Consider the following 13,646-nt stretch of genomic DNA (forward strand, 5'->3'; position numbering starts at 1 on the left):
AGTACTTTGCAAACCTCCAATAATTAAATGTTAAATAAAACAAAAATGTTATGCATAATCTATCTCTATATTTAATTTACCAATGTCTTGCTGCTGACCTTTGATGATGAAAATTACTAGATTTTTTGTTTTTATTTGTAAATCTTTTTTCTCCTGCATCCTATTCTATCATTATCCAGAGCTGCGCCCTCTACTGTTCATGCGGGAATTTGCATTTTTACCTCAGACTGGTGCTTATTATTTCAATTTTGGTATGAAGAGGACTTTACCGTTGCACAAACATATAACTTTTTTGTTATAAACAAAAACAAAAACAAGCCCAGCCCAGGTGAGAAAAAGTAACGTAACGCATTACTTTTCTTAAAAAGTAACTAAGTAACTCAATTAGTTACTTTTTAAGGGAGTAACGCAACATTGTAATGCATTACTTTTCAAAGTAACTTTCCCCAACACTGGGTGACATACATTATATATGTATGTATGATAATATACAGATTATATATTATGCATTATACTGCTACAAAACATATATTGCTACATAGTCAATATACTGCATGACATAGTAGTAAATTGAATAATACATGAGTGCACCAACACTTCATTCCATGCTGGTTAATACTGGAGGATAAATACAGTGTAGTGAACCTGTTAAGCAAGAATATGGCAGCTGTTTATTGTCTTTTGTATTGTGCAGCTGTAGTGAGAGCATTTCAAGAGTTTATCATGTTCACTCTTTTTGCCTTTCTGCACCAAAACACAGATCTGATTTTCTGTCTGCACTGAGACGAACCGTAGTAATACAAAAGAGGGTCCAGAAAAATACTTGAGCTCCCCAAACACACAGCCAACAGGTAAGCAGCATATGATGACCCTCCCTCCTCAACGTCTCCTCCGGTAGCTAAATGAAAACAGTGGTACATCAGGATGCCATTGGTTGGAGCAAAACACACCACAAACTCAATCAGCACGGCAATAGCCATAATCAAAGCTTTCCTTCGGGTGGATGAAGGTGATGATGATGTTGCTAAGACTTTGCACTGAGTACATATATGATAGTAAGGTAGCTCACTAAGGTGATGACCAGCGGCAAGAAGAAGTAGAGGCAGGAGAGGATGGAGAACAGGTACACGTAAAACAGCACCGAAGAGTCGTTGCGCAGTACATTATGACAAGTGTCACATCCTTAAAGGGTTAGTTCACCCAAAAATGAAAATTCTGTCATTAATTACTTACCCTCATGTCGTTCGACACCCGTCAGACCTCCGTTCATCTTCAGAACACAAATGAAGATATTTTAGTTGAAATCTGATGGCTCTGAAAGGCCTCCATTGGCTCAATGGCACGGTTCACTCTCAAGACCCTTAAAAGACACTAAAGACGTCGTTACAAAGTCCATCTCACTACAGTGGTTCTACAATAACTTTATGAATCGGCGAGAATGGTTTTTGTGCACAAAAAAACCCTGAATAACGACTTACATAGTGATGACGATTTCAAAACAATGCATCATGAAGCATCGAAGCGTTATGAATCAGTGAGTTGATTCAGCGGTTTGAATCGCCAAAGTCACGTGATTTCAGCAGTTTGGCGGTTTGACACGCGATACGAATCATGATTCAACTCACTGATTCATAACGCTTCGAAGCTTCATGATGCCGTGTTTTGAAATCGATCATCACTATGTAAGTCGTTATTTAGGGTTTTTTTGCGCACAAAAACTATTCTCGCTGATTTATAAAGTTATTGTAGAACCACTGTAGTGAGATGGACTTTGTAACGACGTCTTTAGTGCCTTTTAAGGGTCTTGAGAGTGTAAAGTGCATTGTGCCAATGGAGGCCTTTCAGAGCCATCAGATTTCAACTAAAATATCTTCATTTGTGTTCTGAAGATGAACGGAGGTCTGACGGGTGTCGAACGACATGAGGGTAAGTAATTAATGACAGAATTTTCATTTTTGGGTGAACTAACCCTTTAATGTTGACCGTTTGTCTCATTGAGAGAAGTGGCACTGTGCCAGCGAGCGCCAGCAGCCAGACCAGCACACATACAGACGTGGCTCTCCTTGAGCTCCTCCAGTTTAGAGAGGTGATGGGAAGAGCCACAGCCAGCAGTCTGTCCACGCTTATGCACATCATCAGCAGTATGGAGCAGTAGATGTAGCAGTAGTAAGCCGCACTGAGCACACAACATGCCACCTCGCCGAACACCCAATCTGAATTGTTCAGCTGGTAGTGGATCTTCAGAGGCAGCAGCAGGGTGAAGAACAGGTCCACAAACGCCAGGTGAGTCATGTAGATCAAAGCTGCTTTCTTCGCTTGAATCCTACAGGTGAACGTCACCAAGGCCAAAGCGTTCAGGGGCAAACTAATGAGGATGACGAAGATGTAGAATAAGGGCATGACGCTTGTGACCGTTAAGCCTTTGAGATAGAAAGCAGACTTGACTGAGATGTTCCATATCTCTGGGAATTCTAGTATACCATCAATATATGACATATTGATTGTATTGAAGGAGTATGTGATGTCTGATTCTGAAATAAGTAAGGGCTTCCGTAAAGTGAGCTGAGGGCAGTCAGAATCTGTAACCAGAACAAAACACAATGAGTGAAGGTCATATACTACTAAAACATACAATTATTTAAAAAAGTAAGCATGAGATTAGGGATGCACCGAATCCAGATTTTTGGGGTTCGGCCGAATACCGATTCCACTGGTTAAAGGGTTAGTTCACCCAAACATGAAAATTCTGTCATTAATTACTTACCCTCATGTCGTTCGACACCCGTCAGACCTCCGTTCATCTTCAGACACAAATGAAGATATTTTAGTTGTAATCTGATGGCTCTGAAAGGCCTCCATTGGCTCAATGGCACTTTACACTCTCAAGACCCTTAAAAGGCACTAAAGACGTCGTTACAAAGTCCATCTCACTACAGTGGTTCTACACTAACTTTATGAATCAGCGAGAATAGTTGTTGTGCGCAAAAAAACCCCTAAATAACGACTTATATAGTGATGATGATTTCAAAACACAGCATCATGAAGCTTCGAAGCGTTATGAATCAGTGAGTCGAATCAGCAGTTTGAATTGCCAAATTTCAGCAGTTTGGCGGTTTGACACGTGATCCGAATCATGAATCGACTCACTGATTCATAACGCTTCGAAGCTTCATGATGCCTTGTTTTGAAATCATCATCACTATATAAGTCGTTATTTAGGGTTTTTTTGCGCACAAAAACTATTCTCGCCGATTCATAAAGTTATTGTAGAACCATTCTACATACAATACATTCTACAATGCATTCAGTACATTTACACTCCCAAGACCCATAAAAGGCACTTAAAACGTCGTTACAAAGTCCATCTCACCACAGTGACTCTACAATAATTTTACGATGCGACGACAATAGTTTTTGTGCGCAAAAAAAAATCAAAATAACACCTTTATCCAACTTGTTCTTGTCTTCCGTGTGTGCCTCCACGACGCATGCGCTAGAATATGACGCAGATCCGGCGTTCGGACAAATGACCCAGAAGAGATTTGTTTACAAGCAGAGGAAGACGCGCGTGTCTAAGCTGTTGAATTCTACATTGATCGTGCTTTAGGTCTCGGCGTAGTTCTCAAAATGGGGTTAAAGCATAGGCGTAATTCTATGGGGGGGACAGGGGGACACGTCCCCAATATTCAAAGAAGGACAATTTGTCCCCCCCAATATTTGATCATACTGTATGATTATGCGGGCAATATCGATGTGATTGCAAATACGTCTTTCTTTCCAGCTCCGAAAATATAAAATCGCGGAAGATCCATTTCCCAAATCCATTCGACTGGCCTTACACTATACACTAACAAAACCTATTTCACCTCAAATCCATGTCATGTTTTCCCTATACCTTTAGTAGCTCGTGCACGTCAGTGAGTTAGGAAAAACAAACAGAAGAAGAAGAGTTAGGAGCGCGAAATCTGACAGACACTTGGCACATATCTATGAATGGTAAATATCCTGTATTTGGCTGACATAATCCCTTAGATAACGACCAGGTGAATTTCACTAGAATTTTGAATTGTAGAATTTGTGAATTTCGACTGTCATACTATACAGCTTGAATGAATGGGAGGGACTATTGACAAGCTAGCCGACAGCTAGCTAACGTTACTGTAGGCCAGGGCTCGACATTAACGCATGTCCGGGACAAGTGGATTTTTTGAAGGGGCAAGTGAAAGAGAATTTTACTTGCCCGACGGACAAGTAGCCTGATAAAACGAAAACAACTAGGGAATCACCCAAATGCAAGAATGATTCTGCATTCATTACTGTAAGTGGCGATTGACAGTGAATGATAATAATGTATAATGAACTGACGGTAACTAATGTTGCGCTGTTGAGGCTCGCGCAGCCTCTCGAGGAGAAATCAAAACAAATGTGCGCCGCTCACATGGAGAAACTCAGTTAACGTACTGTAGCGGCAAAACAAGCTTCAAATTTCCAATTTTGTCCCTTGTTTCTTGGCCACTGTGAGAGGTGATGGTGCAATACTTCTGACGCGTGCAAAATAGCATGAATAGATCCAAAGAGGCTTGTTGATGTTTCAAAACGATAACTGAAGTTTATTAAATCAAAAATAAAGATGCATTGTAGCATAAATCAAACAAACAACTCCAAGGCTGCTTTCTGTCTTTCCCCATGTGTACGGTCAAAAACTGTGTGCTCTTGCACCAGCGCCCCCATCCTGTCAGGGGTGGCATATCCTTTAAACTTTCCTCTCACCTATAGAGGGCACACACTCAAAGAAATAAACAATTAATAATACAACAACAAAAATTATATTTAAATGAACAAATTGATAAAAATTAAATAAACTAGTAACTATGGCTCCTACAGTACAAATGTAGAAATGTGGAGTTTATTTATATTTATAACATGATACAGTTGCAATGTCACATTACCAAGAGTGCTGTTTTCCTGAATAACATCACGACTGAAAATGACACTGATTTCATATGACAGTTCCATAAACAATTATTAACATTAAGTCACTTACATTTTGATGCAATATTGAGTGTTTTTTTTTCTATTTCAGCAGCGAAAATAGTTCCAAAAGATCACAGCAGAACGTTGAGTTATCCATATAACTACTGTTCCCAGAAGGAGGGAAACGAGGTACAACACATGACTATGGGATATCGCGCTCTAGCGCCATCTGCTGAAGACACCTTTATTCACGCCTGAAAGGCCAATGACGCATGACGACGTGGGCGGGGTCCCTCGCCCACAGCATATAAATGCAGTCGTATGCGTCATTTCCCTTGTTCAGTCCAGCTCTTCACCGAGCCCCGACTGTGCGGGGCCCAGAGGTGTTGTACCTCGTTTCCCTCCTTCTGGGAACAGTAGTTATATGCATAACTCAACGTTCCCATTCAGTCGGTCAACTCGGTACAACACATGACTATGGGACATATATTCACGCCCCGCCAAGTCGCTGAACTAAACGTAATAGACCAGCACCGCCACATAACCCTTTTCCGAGGGAAAGATGCATGGCCCCTATAAAAACCCCTGTGGTTTGCACAGCCTGAGTTACTGTTGCCGTAGTGGCAACTAGCGGGTACACCGGACAAATGTGCACAGTGATGCCCAGCTGGCATCCCACGAGAATATTAAACCAAGCCCCTGACATCTCCATGCCCTTGTAGAGTGCTCACACACCTCACCAGGCAGAACCAACTCCTTCCATGCTATAGAAATAGCCTTGTACAATCCAATGTGAAAGACATCGCTCAGATAGCGGCTTCCCACTGGCTGAGTTGGAAAACATGACAAAAGGCTGGTCAGGCGAGTGCATAGCCTGCAACTGCCGAACGCACCTGCGTACGAATCGCAAATGGCGCAAAGCACAAAGCAAGTATCCTGTTTTTCTCTGAGTCAGAGATTTCATAGGGCAGACAGCTCGAACGAGAGCATACTCCCAACCTGACTTTAGGCATATACGCCGCATTTGGATGCAACACCACCAAGTGCAGCTTGGGTGCAAACTGCAAAGGGGATGCACCAATAGCGCATGAAGATAACCAACATGCTTTGCTGGTGCCAGTATCCATGACAAGGAATCATCCTTATATTCAAGGATTCTAAAGGCTTAAACGGAGGTTCACACCTAGCCTCCAGATCAACCATCAGGTCATGACCATTACAGTTTGTAACGAGCCTAAAAACGCTGACCTTAAAGCTCCAGGTATACTTTGGATGTCTGCGTTCTGCGCACCATTCGTGTGACGTAAAATCTCGTCAACAGGAGGGCCTTTGGTGCGCATGCCACAGCGTATGAGTGACTTGACCACTTGCGGACAAAGTTCACTCAGAAGCACGCATTCCGAACCCATCTACACTTAAGTCCAAAGTATTCCGTCAGCATGCAGCCCAATTGTTTTTGAGAATGCATGGAAGGTGCGCATACAACAGCGCATGTGCAAGAAAAACAGAAGCGACAGAAGAGTCACAACAATTATACTGCACATGTATTGAACTTGGTCATCCGCGCTCATTCGACTGCGTGTGTGACGCATCTGGATGCGGGAAATTAACCATACCCGGCCTTCCTGGCCAAAGGAGTATACCGTGACCAGCTCACACTCTCAACAGATGGAGTGGAACGCGAGAGTTCCCTGACAGTCCGTGAACTGTCCGTGTGACGTAATAATCACCATTAGGAGAGTCCGCAGATGGCCGCGCACACTGTCCGTGTGCAGCCCAATTTCTGGGACCGCGGACGGTGCACATAAAACAGCACATGTGCGAGTGACATGAATCATATAGCATGTTTCCTATGCACTACTGTACACCCAAAGCGCTTTACACTCATGTCAGGGGTCTCTCCTCAACCACCAGCAGTGTTCAGCATCCACTTGGATGATGCAAGGGCAGTCACAGTACAATGGCACCAGCGCGCTCACCACACACCAACTATAGGTGGAGAGGAGAGAGAGAGCACTTGAAAACCAAAGCACTCGAAAACCAAAAATGCACTAGATAGTGCACATGCGCCAAAAGCACCTTTCCACTGATGTGGGCAATGGAGTAGGCTATACTTTGAAAAAATCACACTCTCGACTGTGCCCGAAACGGAGCAAAAATCGTAGTATGCCAGGACCCTCTTAAGGAACCGAAAAAAGCGCGCTTTAGCGCAGCACCATTAATGCCCTCATGAAAGCCGAAAACAGTCGCCCAATAAACTTCCAGCATGGAATGGGAGTGACTTTTCTTCGGAGAAGAAAACAGTATCAATCAGGCACTGACACAGTGATACAGATTTTCACCTGCACCAAACTTCAAACATGCGCTACTTCAACACAACACGGTGTGCTTCAGAAAGCAAGCGCCCTGTTTTGTAGCTATAGTCAGATTCTCCCTCTCTTAACATGTAGACCCTTAGAGACCACAGTTCCGGCCGAGGGTGCAGAATCTGCCTCCTGCATAGGGGAAGACACCATGGTGTGTGTCCTTAACAGCAATGCCATGATGCTTGTGTACCATTTCTTTTTCTCTGGCCAGCAAGATGCCACCAAAACAGTGATGGACCCTTCTGCATACAGCAGAATCCTGGGCTATACGTGTTGGGACATCCACCCCCTACGGGGCACTCCAGTCCATAATCAAGAAAACAGCGGGCGGCGCATGTTTTCTGCAGATGCAAAAAGATACACATTTCTGCACCCGATCTGCACCACTATTCAAGAGTGCATAAGCCACCGCAGGTCTGCCTTGTATCAAGAGCATCCATGCCAATTGCAGCAGAGAGGGAGTACCTCCTTGCCTACATATATATGACCATTGTCATATTTTCCATTCTGAATAATGCTTGCCCTGCTGGGTCAAGTGTTTCAGCACCAGGAGAACTATTCCACATAAATGTATGTGAAGCTCTTACAGCGCTGTCAACCACTCTCCTCTTACAGAGTTTCTCGTCCATGTTGTGACGTTTGTCATCACTAATGAACATGCCGTAACCCTGCCCAGGGGAATTCCTTCTGTTAACAGATCTAGGACTCCCAGGGGACCATGGTCTGAACGCCCAACAGCGCTACTGAACCATGCTTAAATGTCACATGGCATATAGCAAGTTACCGAACGCCCAGCGCCGGAACTGCAAACACAAAGAGGAGAATCCAGCAGTACTACTGCTATCGGGGTCATGAGCCCCAGCAGTCTCAGCACTGCAAAAGTCCTCTGCCCTCTGTTCGGTTCTGAATCTATCCCCAGACCAAGATATAACAGACCGAGACATAACAGCCCCTTTTGAGATTATCTGAAAAATCCCAGAGCTCGTAAAATGGAAAAACAAGTGCATGTGTTTTACAACACTGCGTGTTCCCTGCTGTCTGCAGCCAGGAGCACGTCATCCAAATAGGAGAACAATATTATGCTCTGATGGCACAGCAGAACCAACACCGCTTCTGCATATCTTTCAGATATGCGCAGTGCCATTAGGATCTATAGGCAATCCCATCAACGGAGACCTCAGAAATGTTTTCTGTGCTCCTGTTTGATTGTGGCAAGATGCATCGGGCAAAAACACACCGATGTAAGCCGATCCCGAGGATGCAGAGGGCAGAACAGGTGACATACTGCAAGCATTTTTGAACTTGACACATTAACCACTCTAAAGTGTTTGTTCAACTGCTGCAAGTCTGGTATTTTTTTTTTTTTTTTTTTGGAGGAGGAGGAGGAGGAGGAATTTACTCTGAAAAATCTCTTTCTCCATTTTCCCTTGTGGCAAAACTTGAATTGCCATTTTGCTGAGGAGAGCACGGATTTCCCCTCTCAAACAATGAAGTTGCAATTACTCCGCCAAACCAGAGGGGGGCGCGAGAGAAACCGCAGCCGACAGCCCTACTGGAATCGTGCGAAGAAGCCATGGTGTTGTTAGTGCGCTTACGCGCCACCGTTCAAGGCAGACAGCGAGGAGGATTCTCAAGCATCACTTGTGGAATCCCGCGTCCTTCTGCAAACATCACTGTAAATTGCATAACACTGCATTATTCTCATCTGTCGGCATACGGCCAGACTGTGAGGTTAGAGGTTCCAGTGCAATCTGATTGTTTTAACAAATCAACACATGAGGTCTTGTATGCTCAACACACATTTTATTGACAACATACTTAAACTGAACCCGCTATTTTGCTGGGTTACTGCCCAATCTGGATAGATCGGCAGGCGAGTTTGCATCGCTGATTTTACAGGAATCAAACCCGCAAGCTTCTGTATCACGGCAGGACTATCGACAAACTTTGTTGCCGCTCTCCAACACAGATCAATTCAAGGGCTATCATTTCACTTTCACCCACCTCGGGGAGACGCGATCTGCCCGGTTTGAAAATATATATCATCAGAGCATTCCTCGCCCGCTTCTAGCGAGACCGAATCACCCCGTGAACGCTACACCGACACTCCTCGGTCTATACCCGATCATCCCAACTCTCCGTGGCCTCCAAAACCGGCGATCACCGTATCTGGATCAGCACCTGAAGACAGGAGCGGGCCGTGTTCGACCACTGCCCCGCCAAGCGGAACGGCAGAGCTGCCGGTAGGGCACAACGTACACGCACTGGGGTTGGAGAGATCTAGTCCAGCCTAATTAGACAAAGACTGGGAAGATGCCTCAGCAGTCCCAAGTCCCGCTGACAGTCCATCCGTGAGCCCCATGACCGGCCTCGCCGCACCGCCTCGGCGGATGCGGAACCGATCCACGGGGCTCACGAGGCTGGCCGGCCTCATCGAACACGGCCAGCCGAGAGCGGAGCAGCCTGAGTGTCAGCTCTCATAATGCTCGCAAGCGGCTCCCTCGAGAGCCGCCCGAGCATGCTGAACACCCTACTTATGATTATACCATGAACACCCACATGCCATAGGACAGGGGAGATAACCTGTTCAGATATTTATCATGACAAAATTTTTTAGCCATTTGTTAGTTGTACTAAACTCAAGCCAAAAACTTCTCTTTTATGTCTTTTCCATTAACAAGAGTCATCACTGTGGATTATCTTGTGAATGTGGCATAAGTTTGAACACTTTGTTTGAGAAAAACTTATTAGCCTTTCGTTAGCAAAGCTAAACTTGTTGCTAAATAAGCTTTCTCTTTTTTGCCTTAATTTCGACAATAATCACCACCGTGGGCTTTTCTTGCGAAAATGTGGCGTGATGGTGTTCAAGCAGCACGGTGAAGAGCTGAAGAACAAGGGAAATGACGCATACGACTGCATTTATATGCTGTGGGCGAGGGACCCCGCCCACGTCGTCATGCGTCATTGGCCTTTCAGGCGTGAATAAAGGTGTCTTCAGCAGATGGCTAGAGCGCGATATCCCATAGTCATGTGTTGTACCGAGTTGACCGACTGAATGGGAACGCATGTCACAGCAACAGTGTGTGTTAGTGAATGATTCAGTGTTTAGAATGAATCGATAGAATCAAAGATTCAATGAACTATTCGTAAACGACCGCCTCATTCTTGAATGAATCAGTGTTTGAACGAATCGACTCAATGACTCGCTCATTCAGACGGTCACCTGCTGCCACCTACAGGTGGTTTAGTTTCATCTTTCCAACATTTCTTATTTGTATATTCAAAAAAATATTTAAAACAAATCTCATAACATTATTTAATGCAGTTGTAATTTTTCAGTGTAAATTATTTAATTTGACTGGTAACAGCCAGTGTCGTCTTCTAATTTAATTTATTGATCCAATTTAAGAATATAAAAGGATATCTGAATCATAGCCTATATTTAATAAGATTAGGGGAAAATGCCCTTTATAAAAGGTAAAAATATCACAAATATGCATATGTCAAAGCTGTTTGAACACTGGTGAGAATATTGCTTCAGAATACATTTTATTTACAACACGCACAAAAAACAAAAAATCATTTGAACTATCATTGCTCAAGACTTGATATTAGATTATTGTTATCCTGTAACAGTAATTTAATCAAAATGTTTATAGCCACTATATGTTTATAGAATAATATAAGAGAGAGATCACTGGCCGCTTTGTTGTCAATTCAGGCTTGTAATCGATGCCGATGCTGTAATCATTACAGGGTGAGTATACGTTGGTTTGACGATCAGATTTAAGAAAATTTCTTGTTGTGTTACACAATTACAAACATTCAAACTCTGACTTTTATTTTATTTTGATTAAAAAAATGTGTGCATGCGCCACCACAAAAAGTCCCACAGCTAAATATAAATCCAGAATAAATCGGAAAATTTCCATACCACAATGAAGTCCTGGTACTAGAGCACAAATGTAATGTGGAACGAACATGATCACTTGCACACACACATGCTCGCGCACACAAACACACACACAGGTGTGACTCCAATTGAAAGCATTTTTTTTTTAGAAATTGACAAATAAAATCAATAATTCCAGCATAAATCTGAAAATTTCCACACAGAAATGAAGGCCTGTTACTAGAGCAAAAATGCAATGTAGAACAGACATGCTCACTCAAACACACACACACATACACACACATACAGGTATGACTGCCACAGCCAAATAAAATCAGCCACAAATGCAGAACAAAGATAAAAGGGGTGAGACCTAATGCACACACACATGGGCACACACATACACACACACACACGCACACACACTCGCGTGCACACACACACAGAGCCGCAACTTTGTTTTGAAAACAAAGAAATTGTTCCCACACGAAAGGTATAAAAGAGGGTCTTTAGTTCATTCTGTGGCAGTATGGCAGAGAAATACACTCTCCTGGAGACTTTGGATTACTTGCTTGATTCAAGAGAAACTTTAGGTGTTTCTTATGTGGCGATTTCTGTGGTATTTTGTAAAAACAGACATTTCAAAACGCATCAAAAACTACCAAAATTCTACTATTTGAAAGAATATTTATTTTGAATGTCTTGTATAGTGTTTATACATGTATAAATTCACAAAATGTATCACAAAAGTTATGATATGAGCAGTTGGCCACATCCAGTAAAATGAATGGATCTCTATTGCCCTCTGCTGGGTCTCTATGGACAAAACAATTTCTTTCTTAAATTGTAATTCCTTCAGGTTTGTCTTTGACCAACATATGGCAGAAGTGTACAGCTAACACCTAGATCAATATCCAGAAACAAATTATATTTAATTTAGATCATCATTTAAGTATTTTTTTCATAAAAAAAATAATATTTCACACGCAAGCTAATGGTATAGTTGAGGAATTGTGTGGTAAATAGGTACAAAAGTACTTTGTATATCCAAAAACACAGCATTACTGTAAAGATGAGAAGTAAACAAAAAAAATAATATATTATATGTATTATTAAAAATGTAATTTTTTTTTACAATCATTCTTTACATTTCGGGGTCATATTGACCCCTAATGCAAAGTTTGAACAGGAAACTAAGGACACATGAGGTTAAATCAAGATTAATTTACAAGATAAGTGCAATTTTCTGGGGGGGGGGGGGGGGGTCAAAATGATGTGAGTTTTTGCTTAAAACAAGCTAAATTATCTGCCACAACAACTTATGATTTATTAAACCACAATTTATGATTTATTAAACCATAATTTATGATTTATTAAACCAATTTATTAAAACACAACAATTTGTGGGATTAAAAAATCTAGTCATGGCCAATAACATTTATGTTTATCAGTATCCAAATATGTTTGTTGGGTAAAAAAAGAAAAACTAAATAAACAAAGTAAAAATTTCCCCCAGGGTTTCTATAGATATCACAATATATCGATATCGTGATTTTTTTCCCCTCCACAATAACCGTGGTGTGAAAAATCTAATATCGTGACAGCCCTACCGCAAAGCATCCTGGGAAGGCGGTGCCACAAGTGTCCTAATCTACAATCCTCTCATGGACTTCTTGTGGAAACCATATAAACACAAGTCACTTCAGTTTTTAAATCAAAACAATAATCCTTTCACTTGCACTGAAGCGCTGTTTGCCCTGTGTGACGTCATCGGAATGCATTCTATTGGTGACATCACAGCGCTGGAGGTTCCAGAGGTTCTGTGTTCTTCTCACTTTGACTCATTGCCTTCGCAGATGCACTTCAGTGTCAGTATACGGTTTCCTATCAGCATCAACCTGCATTTTCATTGCTCACTGTGAACTTGTTCTGTTTTCTTTTCCAGATCGTTGAATTGCACCGCTTTCTGATCTGTGTACGGCTTCAGATCATACGACTTCACTTGGTTGTAGGATTTTGGATCAGCGTACCATTGTATATCAGCATTGTGTGCCGCAGACATGCCAAGACTGAAGACACAACCACCGCCTCAGAGGAGGGTAAGAAGCCTATCAATGTGTTTCATCATCGGTCATTATTAATATTTAGTTTATATGTTAATCATAGTACTAACGTGTTTTCTTATTCTTATACCATGGTCTGTCTGAATACTAGACACTGATCGTTTAATGTGAATAAAGTAATCACCCAATAAAGTGATATTTAGCCTTGGGAATGTGAATTGTAGCAGGGGAACCCAGCCAAAAAATGCAGATTTACCCCCACGGAACACGATTTTCTGTGTGTCAGATTCAAAGCAGACAGAATGCTAGATATAACAAGCCATACCTGATGAAAATAACCATCAGTTTTAC

The 13,646-nt window shown here is 42.3% G+C and overlaps 1 pseudogene across 1 annotated transcript; it reads right to left on the bottom strand.

The window, feature by feature from the left end:
* Nucleotides 1-710: 710 nt before the first annotated feature.
* Nucleotides 711-7,999, bottom strand: LOC307128783 (proteinase-activated receptor 1-like; annotated as a pseudogene). Its single transcript has 5 exons — nt 7,928-7,999; nt 5,868-6,035; nt 4,695-4,770; nt 1,966-2,579; nt 711-1,174 (listed from the first exon to the last, which is right to left on the bottom strand). The product of its transcript is annotated as a proteinase-activated receptor 1-like (transcript).
* Nucleotides 8,000-13,646: the final 5,647 nt, after the last annotated feature.

The sequence above is a fragment of the Gobio gobio genome (assembly GCF_949357685.1).
Source record: "Gobio gobio genome assembly, chromosome: 7".
NCBI classification, from domain to species: domain Eukaryota; kingdom Metazoa; phylum Chordata; class Actinopteri; order Cypriniformes; family Gobionidae; genus Gobio; species Gobio gobio.